The sequence below is a fragment of the Schistocerca serialis genome, unplaced genomic scaffold (assembly GCF_023864345.2).
Source record: "Schistocerca serialis cubense isolate TAMUIC-IGC-003099 unplaced genomic scaffold, iqSchSeri2.2 HiC_scaffold_1420, whole genome shotgun sequence".
In the NCBI taxonomy this organism is placed as follows: Eukaryota; Metazoa; Arthropoda; class Insecta; order Orthoptera; family Acrididae; genus Schistocerca; species Schistocerca serialis.
In genome coordinates this window covers 3,056,235-3,074,799 of record NW_026047648.1, presented here as the reverse complement: position 1 = coordinate 3,074,799, position 18,565 = coordinate 3,056,235, and the positions used below count along the sequence as shown (strand labels likewise).

Below are 18,565 nucleotides of genomic sequence, written 5' to 3'. Positions count from 1 at the left end.
TGTAGATGTAGAATGTGGAAAGAAAAGGGGATGAAAGAGAGCGTCGTCTACGTTAAAATCTTTATGTCCGAAGAAAATTAAATCTGATCGCTCGACGAGCACAGAGGCTATTGTTTAACCCAGAAGAGGAAACGCGGGAGTGGACAGACACAGATTGGGTTGCATTTTGTCTCCGTGTTGGACAGCAGGCCGAATCCCACCTTTTCTTAGTAATAGAAAGAGGGTGGAGTGGAGCCTGAGAGTTATTGCTGAGGTTCTCATCTTAAAAGCGATTTCTCCTCTGAAACTTACCCCTTTTCCCTGCCCTTTCCAGAAACGGGCCAAACAATTCTGAAACAAGTGCTGGATGTTATGAAAGCTAAGATACATCTACATCTACGTCATTACTCTGCTATTCACAGTAAAATGCCTGGCAGAGGGTTCAATGAACCACCTTCAAGCTGTCTCTCTACCGTTCCACTCTCGAACGGCACGCGGGAAGAACGAGCACTTAAATTTTTCTGTGTGAGCCCTGATTTCTCTTATTTTGTCGTGATGATAATTTCTACCTATGTAGGTGGGTGCAGACAGAATGTTTTCGCAATCGGAGGAAACTGGTGACTGAAATTTCACGAGAAGATCCCGTCGCAACGAAAAACACCTTTGTTTTAATGATTGCCACTCCAATTTACGTATCATCTCTGTGACACTATCTCCCCTATTTCGCGATAATACAGTACGAGTTGCCCTTCTCTGAACTTTTTCGATGTCATCCGTCAGTCCTACCTGAAGGGGATACCACACCGCACGGCAATACTCCAGAATAGGGCCGACAAGCGTGGTGTAAGCAGTCTCTTTAGTAGACCTGTTCCACCTCCTAAGTATTCTGCCAATGAATCGCAGTCTTTGGTTACATTTCTAGCATTTGTAGACTTAGAGAAAGCTTTAGACAATGTTGACCGGAATACTCTCTTTCAAATTCAGAAGGTGGCAGGGGTAAAATACAGGGAGCGAAAGGCTATTTACAATTTGTACAGAAACCAGATGGCAGTTATACGAGTTGACGGGCATGAAAGGGAAGCAGTGGTTGGGAAGGGAGTGAGACAGGGTTGTAGCCTCTCCCCGATGCTATTCAATCTGTATATTGTGCAAACCGTAAAGGAAACAAAAAAGTTCAGAGTAGGTATTAAAATCGATGGAGAAGAAATAAAAACTTTGAGGTTCGCCGATGACATTGTAATTCTGTCTGTGACAGCAAAAGACTTGGAAGAGGAGTTGAACGAAATGGACAGTGTCTTGAAAGGAGGGTATAATATGAACATCAACAAAAGCAAAACGAGGATAGTGGAATGTAGTCGAATTAAGTGGGGTGATGCTGAGGGAATTAGATTAGGAAATGAGACAAAGTAGTAAAGGAGTTTTGCTGTGTGGGAGCAAAATAAGTGATGATGGTCGAACTAGAGAGGATATAAAATGTAGACTGGCAATGACAAGGAAAGCGTTTCTGCAGAAGAAAAATTCGTTAACATCGAGTATTGATTGAAGTGTCAGGAAGTCGTTTCTGAAAGTATTTGTATGGAGCGTAGCCATGTATGGAAGTGAAACGTGGACGATAAATAGCTTAGACAAGAAGAGAATAGAAGCTTTCGAAATGTGGTGCTACAGAAGATGCTGAAGATTAGATGGGTAGATCACGTAACTAATGAGGAAGTATTGAATAGGATTGGGGAGAAGAGGATCTTGTGGCACAACTTGACCAGAAGAAGGGATCGGTTGGTAGGACGTTCTGAGACATCGAGGGATCACCAATTTAGTATTGGAGGGCAGCGTGGAGGGTAAAAATCGTAGAGGGAGACCAAGAGATGAATACACTAAGCAGATTCAGAAGTATGTATGCTGCAGTAGGTACTGGGAGATGATGAAGCTTGCACAGGATAGAGTAGCATGGAGAGCTGCATCAAACCAGTCTCAGGACTGAAGACCACAACAACAACAACAACAACAACAACACCGCGTAATCGAAATTTAGTTCATTTCTTTCAGTACCCATGTGAATAACTTCACTCTTTTCTTTATTCAGGGTCAATTGCCACTTTTCGCACCCTAAGATAGAAACAATCAAACCTCTAAAGAAAACAGGAGTCCTATGTTTTCACAAGATGAATATAAATGATCATTTGTGGTATGAATCAACGGATGTTGTAATTTTACGGCCAAACAAAAACGTTATGTTGGTCGTGGTTCGTCGTCGTCATGGGAAATGCTTGCATATTTTGACTCCCATTGTACCGTGACTGGTGAATTACTACTGAACAGAATAAAACAGTTGGAAGCAGCTGGATGCCAAACCGCGGCAGTAGTTCGTCGCGTGTGAGGCAAGGTGGTCTGCAAGGAGTTGCAGTTTCCGCGACAAAACTCTGCTTTCCAAGCGCTATGGATCGAGCAAGAGGGGCGTCGGTTGGGTTGCCTGTCAAGTCCCAGACCTAACATTGCTGTGGAGAAAAGCAGTGCCTCTTACCAATGCGGAAGGGTTCCATAATTTCAGTTAACTCTCTCTTTGGAGTTAAAGGTGAATAAGGAATACGGGAGCTTTGTACGTCTCGACTTCTAGGCTGAACCAAAACTGTTTGAAGCACTTTTTTCCTAAAATTCGCGATCTGGGCGTATTTTTCAACAGCGCATCTTTCGAAGTGAAAAACAGTACGCGGCTTCCAATACTGACTGGTAATACACAAGACACCCCCTTGTAGACAAATACATCCGTTACGGAGGGTACCAGTGAGTGAGGCGCCGTCATATGTTCCTTCAACAGAATAAACTGAACAGGAGTTCATAAAGTTCATCACACGTGAGTTGCGAGTCGATACAACTGGAAATGTGACAGCTCTAATTTCAGCGAAGAAGAACTAGATCCGTTGCTACTTCCTAGTGATGAACCAGCAACCAGAGACGACTGCGAATATCGAGACACGCTGCAGTACCTCGCGCGTCATGCAGCACTTACATGCAAGTGCACTGGCACTTTTTTGGGTCTCGGATTACATCGGCGCTAATGACCGGATCTCCGTAATCATCACAAGTGGGCTCACCTCTCGTTCAGTTGACTGACTCAACAAAATATAGGAGTATGAAGTGACATTTTGCAGTTTTCATGGGCCACATGTAGCTAAGTATGACGGAGTGATGAAAATTTAATTTCTATGATATTCTCAAAGTTTCCCGAGATAGGACAAGGACATTCATTAGAACTGAACACAAACACTAAAACAGAAAACACACAAAAAGCTTGCCGCGAAGAAAAATCTTCAGTCGGTTGTGTCATCTTCCTGGGCAACAGTGAGTATTTACGAACGCAATAACATGTTAGCTCTTCATCTATTTTAAGGTGGCTATTATTATTATTATTATTATTATTATTATTATTATTATTCTTTCTTTTCTCAGACGTTATGTCTGGTCAAAGATGGAAAGTGACGCGGACCTTGATCAAGCGTGACTTCCTTTTAACTGTATGGTATGTGTTATATTGCATTTAGGAACTTTCGGGTAATTGAACATGGATCAATAATTACGTATTTCTGTAGGTGTATATATAAGTTTGGATGTAGCTGTATTGCGTTGATGTACTGGCGGATATTGTGTGGTATGACTCCTGTAGTTGATAGTATAATTGGTATAATGTCAACTTTATCCTGATGCCATGTGTCCTTGACTTCCTCAGCCAGTTGGATGTATTTTTCAATTTTTTCTCCTGTTTTCTTTTGTATATTTGTTGTATTGGGTATGGATATTTCGATTAGTTGTGTTAATTTCTTCTTTTTATTGGTGAGTATGATGTCAGGTTTGTTATGTGGCGTTGTTTTATCTGTTATAATGGTTCTGTTCCAGTATAATTTGTATTGATCATTCTCCAGTACATTTTGTGGCTCATACTTGTATGTGGGAACGTGTTTTATAAGTTTATGTTGTAAGGCAAGCTGTTGATGTATTATTTTTGCTACATTGTCATGTCTTCTGGGGTATTATTATTATTATTATTATTATTATTATTATTAGTCGCAAAGCCCCCAGAGTGGAAGAAGCTAAGTAAAGATGGTTCATTTTCCGTTCTTCTTCTTGTTCTGGTTCTTTTTATTTGCCCACCAGATTTTCACTGTTTGCGAGAATTTCGCTCTTCTTCATTCGCTCCATTTTGTTCCGTTTCTTCAGGCTTTTGTCTCTGGTTTAACTCTCCATCTTTCTACTTTTATTCTATTATTGTTATATAATATAAAAGTTTTTATTTTTAATATTTTTACATTTGAACGATGCATAACAATATGCGTCAGCACTTAACGACGCTCAACTCGTAAGGCTGGTGTTAAACTCTCGCGGTGAACAGTATTCCCGATGACGTCATGCGCGTCAGCCAATAGCAGCGCGACGCCCCGGACTGGCCCACCCAGTCGCCTCTGGCGCGGACCGCGCCATTAGTATCTCAAAATTGTCAGCGCGACGGTGTGTCATACCTAACAGCCCGGGTTCGATTCCCGGCTGGGTCGGAGATTTCCTCCGCTCGGGGACTGGGTGTTGTGTTGTCCTTGTCATCGTCATTTTAGCCGGCCAGCGTGGCCGTGTGGTTCTAGGCGCTCCAGTCCGGAGCCACGCTGCTGCTACGGTCGCAGGTTCGAATCCTGCCTCGGGCATGGATGTCTGTGATGTCCTTACGTTAGTTAGGTTTAAGTAGTTCTAAGTTGTAGGGGACTGATGACCTCAGAAGTTAAGTCTCATAATGCTCAGAGCCATTTGATCCATCGCCATTTCATCCCCATCGACACGCAAGTCGCCAAAGTGACGTCAACTCGAAAGACTTGCACCAGGCGAACGGTCTACCCGACGGGATTTCCATTTCCAAATTCAAAGGCAGAAAAGGTCCGTCTCGGGACTTTGTACATAACATGTTAATGGTTATGGAAGATGACTCCACCAAGGACTAAAGCTCCAGCCATGGGAGACCCAATGGAAAACAAACAGAAGCTGTTGAAAGTGAAGTAGTTTTGTTCTGTAATTAGTCTAAGAATGCATGAGATTTCATTTATTTGTCTGTCTGGGAATTACTTGCATTTTAGCTGCTGTTCTGTAATGTTTACAGCTCCTTCTGTGGGTATGTGTGTGTACATGAATTCAGTTTCAGAAGTTTTGCCGTTTCCTTTACTATGTCTCTTGTGGTTTTGAGCCATGGGGTCGCCCCATCAGTGGAACCTTAGCCAACACTTTCTTGGACCATATAGAAAACACAATATGTAAAACAAGAGGGGCTCAAAATAATGTGCTGGTACCAATGTGTGGACTACATCATCGTTTGTCTTTCACATGAAACGAAATTAGGACAGAAGAGCTACGCAGTAACATCAACACTGCACCCACAAATCCACTCCACGGTGGAAGTGGAAAAGAAAAACAGGAAACTAAATTTCTTGGATCACAAGAAACAACCATCTGCAGAAAACCCACGTCCACAGGCACTGTTATCCATATCCCACAGAGCATAAATATGCCAGTTTCACACACACATGCTCCACAGGATAAACAAAACACCTCTTGAACCACAAAACTACACACGGGAATTGAATATAATCAAACAAATAGCCGTTGCAAACGACTAAAAAAAGACATCATAAACAATCTCGACAACAAGGTAAAAATGAAACACAAAAATAGTGGCCACGCACCCAAGAATACGACCAAAGGGTCTGAAAACCCAGAGGCCGAACACACAGACAACACAACAGACCACATCACATCAGGAAAAAAGACACAGGTGGTACGCACTATCATACAGTAATAAAATATCACATGGAATTGGAAACATGTTGAAAAAGCTCGGAATCTCAATAGCATCCAGAACAAACGACACAGTTCAAAAAAGGCTAAGATCAGACAAGAGAACGCAGACAAATTCAGCAATGCCGGAATACACCAGCTCACGTTTAACTCCTGTCAGGCCCAGTACATGGGGCAAACGAGCAGGAATTTCCGAACGAGGTTCACGAGAGTTGAAAAGCGCGTGGCGGCGAACATTCAGCTCTCGCAGAACACCGACTGAAGAAAAACCATAACCCCATTAATATCGAGAGCAAAATAAACAGCAACAGTCTATACCGACAGCTAACAACAGATGAAAATTACTGCATTCAAAAGGCTGTAGTGGAAGGGAAGAACGTAATAGACGAAAACACAGCACTTTGCAACAAAACACTGAGAGAAGTGATCTAGGACACAGAACATAAAGCACGCACCCGCAAAAAGAAAACACGGAGACACACATGAGGAACACACCTCGTGACGGCTCCCGCCACAGCTTTCACAGCCTTCTCGCAACTCGCCAACAGCAAGATGGCGTAATGTTTTGGATCGTAAACAAACTGCGAAAGTTTTGCTTTTTCTGTGTATAAAATTTGCTGCAAGCCGTCCAACTAACGTGGGTACACGATAAACTAAGCGACCGCCTAGTACGCACCGAAACTGTATCCACAACACTACCGCAATTACAAATGTATAGCGCTGAGATACCTAGGTTCACGCTTGAGTGTTTGTTCACTAACAGCCGCTCACTAGCGGCAACAGAGAAAGCACAGAAGATGCGCCGCAAACAGCGACATCAGTTCTGAAGAGCGTGCTATGGCGTACAGTAAGACAGAAAACTATATTCAGAAAACCAACAGTACAAATGTAATAACGCATTACAGCGTTTATAACTGCGTTATTTTCTGCGTGTTTTAGATTTAAAGGACCCACTGATGATGGCGATATTTGTGGCTGAAACTAGTCTGTGGAATATAGAAGTGCCGGGTGATCAAAGAGTCGGTATCAATTTGAAAACTTAATAAACCACGGAATAATGTAGATAGAGAGGTAAAAACTGACACATGCTTGGAACGACATGAGGTTTTATTAGAACAAAAGAAAAATAAAAGTATTGCTAGATGCGTGAAAGATCTCTTGCGAGCTTCGTTTGGTGACGATCGTGTGCTCAGCCGCCACTTTCGTCATGCTTGGCCTCCCAGGTCCCCAGACCTCAGTCCGTGCGACTATGGGCTTTGGGGTTTACCTAAAGTCGCAAGTGTATCGCGATCGACCGACATCTCTAGGGATGCTGAAAGACAACATCCGGCGCCAATGCCTCACCATAGCTCCGGACATGTTTTACAGTGCCGTTCACAACATTATTCCTCGACTACAGCTCTTGTTGAGGAATGATGGTGGATATATTCAGCATTTCCTGTAAAGAACATCATCTTTGCTTTGTCTTACTTTGTTATGCTACTTGTTATGCTGATCAGATGAATCGAAGCGCCATCTGTCGGACATTTTTTGGTTCTAATAAAAACCCATGTCATTCCAAGCCTGTGTGTCAATTTGTGTACCTCTCTATCTACATTATTCCGTGATTTGTTCAGTTTTCAAATTTATACTGACTTTTTCATCACCCAGTAAGTAAATAAATAAATAACAAACGAGAGTTTTGCATCGAGGCGGACTCACAATTCGCATAATGTAGTTTTGCGGATCTCCTCACATCTCAACATAGACCAATCACGTGTCAGATCTTGGCTGCAATACGTCCACGGTCTGTTCCATTTCGCCGCCGGTATAAGTTTAAAAAAGCAAACTGGAATAAGTTTACAACTCTTCTTGATGAACAGGTAACACACACCCTGAGCAATACGATCGTTTCGTAAGAGCTGTGAACAAATCTTCTAGATTGTCCATCCCTCGTGGATGTCGAACTAAATGCGGGCAAGGACTCTCCCCTGAGATAGCATCATCAGATCTTGATCGCTATTGCACAGCATTTGAGCAAGACCCTTTTGGCGAAGAAACAATGTCTCGTCGACTGCAGTTACTCGAATCAATATCAGCCGCCAAGTTGGATCAGTGGATCAAGCTTATGGAGGAAACTGACTTCAGCAAGAAAGCCTGGAAACTTCTCAGACGCCTTAATAATGACCCTGCTAGCGCGACCCTTCCTGCAAACATAACAGCTAACGATATTGCCCATCAACTATTATTAAATGGGAAATCAGATAAGCGAAACATTAAGCCAAAGTCTAATGACATGCATACTTTTGTTACCGACCTGTCTAGACCTTTCTACTCGGAAGAGCTGCAGAGTAAGATTAAAACAGCAAAGGCTGCTGGGCTGGATGGTCTTAGGAAAGAGCAAATGAAACTTTTTGGTTCTGCAACACTAAAATGGATTCTAGATCTTTTCAACAACTGCTTACGTTCTGGTAGGATCCCCAAAGTCTTGCGGAAAGTTCATGTCATCGCAGTCCTTAAACCCGGTAAAGAGAACGATGACCGTAAGAACTGCCGTCCCATACCTCTTCTTTGCCCTTTGTATAAAATCTGGGAGAGAATGAGTTTGAACCGCTTGACAGAAACAATTGACTCTGCGCTGATACCTCAACAGGCCGGCTTTAGACCGGGTACGAGCTGCACATCACAGACCAGTACATCGAAGACGGTTCTGAATCACGTACGGTAGCCGGCGTGGCCTTCGTTGGCCTGTCTGCTGCGTACGACACTGTGGACCATAAATTACTCCTGAAAAAGTTTCATGACATCACTAATGACTCTAACCACCTTAATAGCCAACTTCCTTATCAACTTGATATTTTTCGTGGAATTTGAAGGACGGCTACCCCAGGCCCCTATACTCTTTAACACGTATACGGCGAATGATCAACCACTCCTGCGGTACACCAGGAGTTTTCTGTACGCGGATGGTGTCGCATTGACCACCCAGGGAAAGGATTTCCATGAAGTCGAAAATAATCACTGGAAGAACTAGGACGGTTCCACAAAAATAATAACTTACGGCCTAACCCTACGAAAACGCAAGTCTGTGCTTTCCACCTAAGAAACAGACAGGCCAGCCAACAAAAAGTCTCTCCGCAGTGCCGTACGATTGTTAGCCGCGCGTGCCATACGATTGTTCGCCTGCCTGGGTTACTTCCCTCCAAGCCGACTCTCCCGACATTCCACTGTTTCGTTTATCTCGGCCAGCGTCAGTAGTATCGTTGGTGTGTGTCGTTACGTGTCGACGTGAACGTTCAAGTTTACTTCCTTTGTTCGTTTCGTTTTTGCCGCTGTGAAAATGCTAACCACTGAAGAACCTTATTTTTTAGTCGAACAAGTGTTCAAAGCTGGCGGTAAATACACAGTTTCAGTTCGTCAAACATTTAATTCAGTTTTCCCGGAGACGACACTCCTACGACGCGATACTGTGCGAGATTTGATGAACAAATTTCGAAGTACGGGTTCAGTGACAGATACACCGACAAGTGGTCGTCCTACCGTTTGGTCAGAGGATAAACTACTCGATATTCCCGATAAAATGTCCACGAGTCCGAACAAGTCAGTAAGAAAACTCGCCCACGAAATCGATGTTAGTGTCGGGGCGACTCACACAGCTGTAAGGAAAAAATTCCGTACTAAAAATGGTTCAAATGGCTCTGAGCATTATGGGACTCAACTGCTGTGGTCATCAGTCCCCTAGAACTTAGAACTACTTAAACCTAACTAACCTAAGGACATCACACACACCCATGCCCGAGGCAGGATTCGAACCTGCGACCGTAGCAACAGCGTGGCTCCGGACTGGAGCGCCTAGAACCACACGGCCACCGCGGCCGGCCAAAATTCCATACTAAGTGACAGTCGTGCAAGAACTGAAAAATACTGATCATGGCAAGAGACTGCATTATTGAAACATGGTTCAAAAATTTCGTTCAAGAAAATAAAAGGGATATTCGTAATGAAACGTTTTTCACTGATGAGGGGCGGTTTCATTTATCGCAAAATTCTCGTATGTGGAGTACTGCAAATCCACTGTGCATCCACGAGGAACCACTTCATTATGTGAAAATAGGAGTTTGGATTGCAATTTCTAGACGTCGGACTGTGGGTCCGATATTTTTCAACGAAACAATAAACGCACAACGATACTGCAGTGATATTCTGTGTCCATTGATAGGAGAACTTGTGTCACGTGAAATACTGAATGGTTATTTTGAACAAGATGGTGCAACCGCCCATACAGCTCGCGTTTCAATGTCTCTGCTCGTGGATGTTTTTGGTGATCGCGTAATTTCAACAGGGACTTTGGCCTCCACGATCGCCTGGGCTAACACCACCTGACATTTTCCTCTGGGGTGCAGCGAAAGCCAATGTCTATAAAAACCGTCCAAAAGCCATCGATGAAGTGAAAACTGCAATATCCACTTCCACTGCTTCCGTTACAGAAGAAACGTTACACCTCATGTTTGAAAACACGATTAGACGACTTGAATTGTGTATTCAACAACAGGGGGGACACGTTCAACATTTAGTGTGAAAATTTGTAAGTAAAAATGAATATTCAATAAATTAATAACATTTATTTCACTAAGTATCATTTCGGTATTTACAAATCTGCCTTCCATGAAACACAATGACGAGACAGTTCTCTAGTACTTTCTCTAGGTTTGAGGTTATTTCTTAGTTTTTGTTGTTTATATCTTAAATTTACGGAGCGCCATTCTATGCTAAAGTGCAGACTGGCAGCATACCGTGTTTTATTATTTTAACTAACCACATAGCTTCTTATTTATTCCTAGAGGAATACACGCCGTCAGTTGTAGAGTTTCTTCGCCTCACAGAAAATCTTGTTAATTTTTTACACATTTTGAAATAGAAATAATTCAGTCTCCTTTATTCTGGTGTAAGCCACACTAGGGCCTACTCCTTTTATTTCTTGCAAGAAATTTGTATTCCTTCTTACTAGCTTTGTTGCAGTGTTGTGCAGATGTAAACCTGATGGGAAATGCTACATAACAAGAATGCAGAAAACGGGGTCGACAGAAGCGTCCGATCCCACGCGTCGGCTTTGACCCGTGACGTAAGGGTGTTGTGTGTGACGTCATGACGGCGCGGAGTTTGGTTTGAGTGTGGCTGTCTCCAGTTCTGTTTTATCTTATTTTATTTACTTTTCTGATCTGTTCGTTCTATCTCGTGAGACTTTTTTAAAATTTAAAAACACTTATTACTTATTTTAATTATCTGTTTCCTCGAATTTCTGTTTTAGTTTATTATATTTATCTTTCTGATCTGTTCGTTCTATCCCGTGAGATTTTTTTTTTTTAAAGACAAAAAACACTAATCAGCTACTGAAGCATCTTTATCTTCTATGGGTTGCAGGGGTTACGACCCCTGGGGAGGTGGGTGGGTATTTATGCATGGCTGTCTTCACTTACACGTTGTAGCTACGCAAGGCGTCTAAATTTGTTTATATTTAGTTTGTCCCCCACCCAAAACACCCTATTTCCCGCGCTTGTCCCGTTAGTGTCATTAGGCTTCTTGTGGAAAGTGTGTGTGTTTGTTTTTGTTTCCGTGACGTCATGGGTCAAAGCAGACGGGTGGGATCGGACGCTTCCGTATTTCCAGAAAACGAACTATAAAATCTATCTTTAAGTCACCACATTAGTAAAATGTTGGGGTACTTTGAACTGTAGTGTATAGTTTTGAAACGATTTACGCCAGGAACTGCTTCCTGATTTGCATTCCTTATCTGGGTACAATATGATAAAACAATTGCCCCAGGTAAAACTCCCAGTCCTCTCCGGTAACAGCTCAAACAAACCTTACATCTGACAAGTGTGTTGCGAAAAGGGATAGCACTAGAGAAGTTTGACGTGATGCTGAAGTGACGGATCAACACCGAAAAATTTCCTCCTTTCTTCATTGGGAAGGGGGGAGGGGGCAAGGAGAATCAGCGACCAAAAGTTACTACTCTCCCTCAAGACAAGCACAGAGTTTCTAACTGTACTGTTTGTATTACGTGTTAAACCGTTAACATAAGTTTACTACTCTTAACGAACATACTTTGACAGCATTTTTAAATTCGTCAATAATCACGCGAAATATTAAAAACATTATTTTTGTTGACCCTGGAAACCGCGGGCAACTGGTAACGGCTTCCAGGACAGCGCTTTACTAATACACAAGAGGTCGGCTGACGTTTCGATGCAGAGGCACGGACAGAAACGCGCCGCGCTCATTTTAAATATCTGAGTCACGGCAATTTTGCACAACGCGACAACGGCACTTCTGTACACTTCGCAACAGAATAAGGCGCCATTTTGTGTTCATTGTCTGTTGCCCCGGCTCACGCCTGAACGATTCAGTGGCGAAGACCGCGTCTTACGTAAGCGACAGAAGCGACCGACAGCTTCAGGCGACAAACCACAACCGCAGTTATGGTTCCAGAAGTGTCCTACGTGAGCGATGTCTGTGTCCCGCCTGCAACTGGCGACGTTTGATTCAGACGTGTTTGAATCTCTCAGAGCGACAGCCACGCGTCTTCTTCCGCATCTTATAGCTTGACATCTTTGCTCGACAAAGTTCTGAATTTATTTTCGTTATTCGTCATTGTTACTGCGCTGCACGAAATTGAGTACATGGCTGCACGAAATTTTTAAGAATTGCGGAGGTTAAATCACATTGCGTAGACTTTCCGTAAAGTTCATTTCAGGCCACACATTATTGCGTCTGAAATGCAACCAGTAGATCTAAATTGTATTTAAAGTTGAGACCGGACTGCTTTTCATTCTTGATGTATTGGTTGTTATACCCGCGGACGGGTCGCTCGCGGCGCGTCCGAACCTTTCCTGCGCATCGGAAATCAAGTGGTTGTAAAAACCTCATAAATGGTTCAAGACGATTTTTGGAAATGACAGCATGCAGAAAGGACTATTTTATCGTATGATTAATACTCGATACGTTTTTGTAAACGCTTGAGCAGAGCGAAAACAAGACTCCCTATAAATTACACCATGAGGTTTTGTCCGTATTTTCATAGCCAAACAAAGAAACAGGTAAATGGGGTATCCAAGTGACCAGCGTGAGGTCTAGTTTTGCATGAAAATATTTAACTGCTTGAAAGTAATCAGGGTAATTAACGAAAGCTTAATTAATGAGTTGAGGAAAAATTGAAATATTTCGCGAAAAGCTGCTGCCAAGCTATGTACATGAAGTATCAAAAATTGTGTGTGTTCAAGGCCTAGCTACTTTGCACATAAAAAGATATTGGTGCGGTATTTAAATGTCAAAAAGGCTTCCTTCGAATGAAGTACATTAGGAAGGCAAACGAGGAGTCAGTAAGATCATGCTTTCTGAATAAAACTTGAAATTAAAAAAAATGAAAGAAATCAGTAAAATATTCTGTGAAATGATTTGTGTAAAAGAAATAAGTAGAGCAGAGAAACGTTCTATGTGCCTTTGAATGACTCTCGAAATAGTGAAGAGAAAATGAGTTGCACAAACGTTTGCCTGATATTTATTTCATACTTTTAGACAAATCATTACACAAAACGTTTGACTTTTCTTTTCAAATATTTGGTATGCTTTACTGTTACAGACTCTTTAGATTAATTGAAACGCTTGGCCCTAAGACTGACTGCTGATTAATTACGTTCGCATCATCAAATATCTGTAAAATTTCATTGTTCCTTGTAATTAGGAATTTAATGTGTGTGATGTGCTGGGATACGTGTGTATACACTTAAAGATCAAGTTCTTTGGGAAGACATTAAAAATATACTTAGCGATGCAGTGTAAACGGGATACATAAAGCTTGGTACACAGAATTGTAACTGAGTTAGTTTAAGAGCAAGCTGGGATGGAACCCACAGCCTCTTCGAAGCCATAATCATCTGTAACGCTACCGCCACACCACAGCTCGCTGATAATCTGTGTATTTCTATCTGTACGCGCAAACAAAGTTGACACTCGGCGCGGCGGCTGATGGCAGCGACTGCAAAGGCATTTCCCGTCTACGGCCGCGTTTAATATCTGTGTATTTACGGTAGTGATTCTTCCGCATTTACTGGCTGTTAAAAGTTCTTGATCATGTAAAAGAGAAACACTCGCCTTTAATTTATTAAAGAGACAGTGGAATGCTGCTCTGCTCGTTCACCTGTATTCGAAGAATTTGTCTGGTGATTTTCGTAGTTGATATTTATGAAATTCTGCACGGAGATTCCTCCCTTTGTAAATTTCACGCACAGCATTCCTTTTCGCTTTATTTTCTTAAGTAAACCTATTTTTGTAACCTTACTCCCCCGATACAGTGCTCTGCAGTTTAGGGGCGCCGTTTTATAGAAACAGCTGGTTGGCTCTGAGCAGCCATCTTGTAACGGGACATAGTCGGCCGCTCGCACGCACGACATCCGAGCTTTTCGCCAGATTCTGCTGCGTATCCAGACGTCGCCCACGTACGGCAAGGCCTAACTGGGCGACGAGTACCGAGGGATAAATTGTTAAACGGTCGGCACGGAAACCTACTGCACTGTTCTTCGTACAGATTCTAGTTTTTCTTAAGACACCAGAACAAGAGCGACATTACAGCAGACACGAGCAGTTGCTGTGTCACGAGGCAAGCAGCAATGCGTACACGCAGAACGACACTAGCAGCTCGCTTATATATTTAGGAGACGCCAGCTAGCCGCCTACCTTTCTCCGGTATTCCCAGGGACAGGCGTGTCTGCTCGTCGCACTGCTAACCGCGTGGCCGCTACGTCACGACTGATCCGCGGCAACAGCTGAGGCGCGCGGCGCGGCGCTGACGTCACGGAGCGGCGATGCCAGCGCCGCCCGCGGCCGGCGCCCGCACTACAGCTGCCAGGTGACGGGCTGAGGCGTCCGCCGTGTTTTCTCCGTCTCCCTGACGTTCCAGCAGTGTTTACCTTAAGGGTAGTTAATGTATTCACAAAACTTCATACGATCTTCCTTGTAAGATATTTGATACTGCACGTATGAAGTGAACCACACAATAATTAATGTTTATACAGATATTTTGAATGCCCCTTTAATATAACAGCAAAATTGAAATGTAACGTTATACGGCTACAGAAACGTAGCCTCACAACTTACGTACCAATGTCTTCAAATACGGCTGTTGTTGTTGTCGTTGTTGTTATTGTTATGGTCTTCAGTCTAGAGACTGGTTTGATACAGTTCTCCATCACACCCTATCCTGTGCAAGGTTGTTAATCTCTAACTACTGCAACCTACAGCCTTCTGAATCTGCTTAGTGTAATCATCCCTTGGTCTCCCCCTGTGGTTTTTACCCTCCATGCTTCCCTCGAATACTAACTTGGTGATCCCTTGATGCCTCAAAATGTGTCCTACCAACCGATCCCTTCTTTTAATCAAGTTGTGCCACAAACTCCCCTTCTCCCCAACTCTATTCAGTACCTCCTCATTAGTTATGTGATCTACCCATCTAATCTTCAGCATTCTACTGTAGCACCACATTTCGAAAGTTGCTTCTCGTCTAAACTATTTATCGTCCATGTTTCACTTCCATAATGGCTACACTCCAAACGAATAATTTCAGAAAGGACTTCCTGACACTTAAATCTATATTCGATGTTAACAAATTTCTCTTCTTCACAAACGCTTTCCTTGCCATTGCCAGTCTACATCTTATATCCTGTCTACTTCGACCATCATCAGTTATTTTGCTCCCCAAATATCAAAACTTATTTACTACGTTAAGCGCCTATTTTTCTAATCTAATTCCCGCAGCATCACCCTATTTAATTCGACTACATTCCATTATCCTCGTTTTGCTTTTGTTGATGTTCATCTTATATCCTCCTTTCAAGACACTGTCCATTCCCTTCAGCTGCTCTTCCAGGTCCTTTCCTGTCTCTGACAGAATTAGAATGTCATCGGCGAACCTTGAAGTTTCTATTTCTTTTCCATGGATTTTAATTCCTACTCCGAATTTTTCTTTTGTTTCCCTTACTGCTTGCTCAACAGACAGATTTAACAACGTTGGGGACAGGCTACAACCCTGTCTCACTCCCTTCCCAACCACTGCTTCCCTTTCATGCCCCTCAACTCTGCCATGTGGCTTCTGTACAAATTGTTAATAGCCTTTCGCTCCCCGTATTTGACCCCTGCCACCTTCATAATTTGAAAGAGAGTAATCCAGTCAACATTGTCAAAAGCTTTCTCTAAGTCTACAAATGCTAGAAAAGTAGGTTTGCCGTTCCTTAATCTTTCTTCTAAGATAAGCCGTAGGGTCGGCATTGCCTCGTGTGTTGCAACATTTCGACTGAATCCAATCTGATCTTCCCTGAGGTCGGCTTCTACCAGTTTTTCCATTCATCTGTGCAGAATTCGTGTCAGTATTTTGCAGCTGTGACTTATTAAACTGATAGTTCGGTAATTTTCTCACTTGTCAACACCTGCTTTCTTTGGGATTGGAATTGGGTGTTATGCTGTAACAACCTGTGGCTATTTATTAATTTTACTTGAATTTGGTTACTTGTAAGAGAGGTGTTTATGTTTTTTTGTTCAAAAGTAGGTTTTTTTAGGAAATGCCACATTTTTATTGTACAGGGATGGGGGAAAGCATAGTTTCATGTTACAGTGAAATGAATTTTTATTAATAGTTTCATCCCCCCTCCCCCCCCCATGAACCATGGACCTTGCCATTGGTGGGGAGGTTTGCGTGCCTCAGCGATACAGATGGCCGTACCGTAGGTGCAACCACAACGGAGGGGTATCTGTTGAGAGGCCAGACAAACGTGTGGTTCCTGAAGAGGGGCAGCAGCCTTTTCAGTAGTTGCAGGGGCAACAGTCTGGATGATTGACTGATCTCGTCTTGTAACACTAACCAAAACGGCCTTGCTGTGCTGGTACTGCGAACGGCTGAAAGCAAGGGGAAACTACAGCCGTAATTTTTCCCGAGGACATGCAGCTTTACTGTATGATTACATGATGATGGCGTCCTATTGGGTAAAATATTCCGGAGGTAAAATAGTCCCCCATTCGGATCTCCGGGCGGGGACTACTCAAAAGGATGTCGTTATCAGGAGAAAGAAAACTGGCGTTCTACGGATCGGAGCGTGGAATGTCAGATCCCTTAATCGGGCAGGTAGGTTAGAAAATTTAAAAAGGGAAATGGATAGGTTAAAGTTAGATATAGTGGGAATTAGTGAAGTTCGGTGGAAGGAGGAACAAGACTCCTGGTCAGGTGACTACAGGGTTATAAACACAAAGTCAAATAGGGGTAATGCAGGAGTAGGTTTAATAATGAATAGGAAAATAGGAATGCGGGTAAGCTACTACAAACAGTGAACGCATTATTGTGGCCAAGATAGATACGAAGCCCACACCTACTACAGTAGTACAAGTTTATATGCCAACTAGCTCTGCAGATGACGAAGAAATTGAAGAAATGTATGATGAAATATAAGAAATTATTCAGATAGTCAAGGGAGACGAAAATTTAATAGTCATGGGTGACTGGAATTTGAGTGTAGGAAAAGGAAGAGAAGGAAACGTAGTAGGTGAATATGGATTGGGGCTAACAAATAAAAGAGGAAGCCGCCTGGTAGAATTTTGCACTGAGCACAACTTAATCATACCTAACACTCGGTTTAAGAATCATGAAAGAAGGTTGTATACATGGAAGAACCCTGGAGATACTAAAAGGTATCAGATAGATTATATAATGGTAAGACAGAGATTTGCGAACCAGGTTTTAAATTGTAAGACATTTCCAGGGGCAGATGTGGACTCTGACCACAATCTATTGGTTATGACCTGTAGATTAAAACTGAAGAAACTGCAAAAAGGTGGGAATTTAAGGAGATGGGACCTGGATAAACTGAAAGAACCAGAGGTTGTACAGAGTTTCAGGGAGAGCATAAGAGAACAATTGACAGGAATGGGGGAAAGAAATACAGTAGAAGAAGAATGGGTAGCTTTGAGGGATGAAGTAGTAAAAGCAGCAGAGGATCAAGTAGGTAAAAAGACGAGGGCTAGTAGAAATCCTTGGGTAATAGAAGAAATATTGAATTTAATTGATGAAAGGAGAAAATATAAAAATGCAGTAAATGAAGCAGGCAGAAAGGAATACAAACGTCTCAAAAATGAGATCGACAGGAAGTGCAAAATGGCTAAGCAGGGATGGCTAGAGGACAAATGTAAGGGTGTAGAGGCTTATCTCACTAGGGGTAAGATAGATACTGCTTACATCAAGAGCTCAGATGGAAACCCAGTTCTAAGCAAAGAAGGGAAAGCAGAAAGGTGGAAGGAGTATATAGAGGGTCTATACAAGGGCGATGTGTTCGAGGACAATATTATGGAAATGGAAGAGGATGTAGATGAAGATGAAATGGGAGATACGGTACTGCGTGAAGAGTTTGACAGAGCACTGAAAGACCTGAGTCGAAACAAGGCCCTGGGAGTAGACAACATACCATTGGAACTACTGACAGCCTTGAGAGTCAGTCCTCACAAAACTCTACCATCTGGTGAGCAAGATGTATGAGGGATGCGAAATACCCTCAGACTTCAAGAAGAATATAATAATTCAAATCCCAAAGAAAGCAGGTGTTGACAGATGTGAAAATTACCGAAGAATCAGTTTAATAAGCCACAGCTGCAAAATACTAACACGAATTCTTTACAGACGAATGGAAAAACTAGTAGAAGCCGACCTCGGGGAAGATCAGTTTGGATTCCGTAGAAATACTGGAACACA

General features: G+C 42.7%; 1 protein-coding gene across 2 annotated transcripts in view; it reads right to left on the bottom strand.

The window, feature by feature from the left end:
• The window catches only part of LOC126443025 (ankyrin-3-like), a 49,508-nt gene extending 34,884 nt beyond the window's left edge, over positions 1 to 14,624 (bottom strand). For both annotated transcript variants that reach the window (XM_050090871.1, XM_050090872.1), the window contains exon 1: positions 14,515 to 14,624. The gene's annotated coding sequence lies outside the window, so the exon portion shown is untranslated. The remainder of the gene's footprint in view (positions 1 to 14,514) is intronic.
• Between the last annotated feature and the right edge of the window lie 3,941 nt (positions 14,625 to 18,565).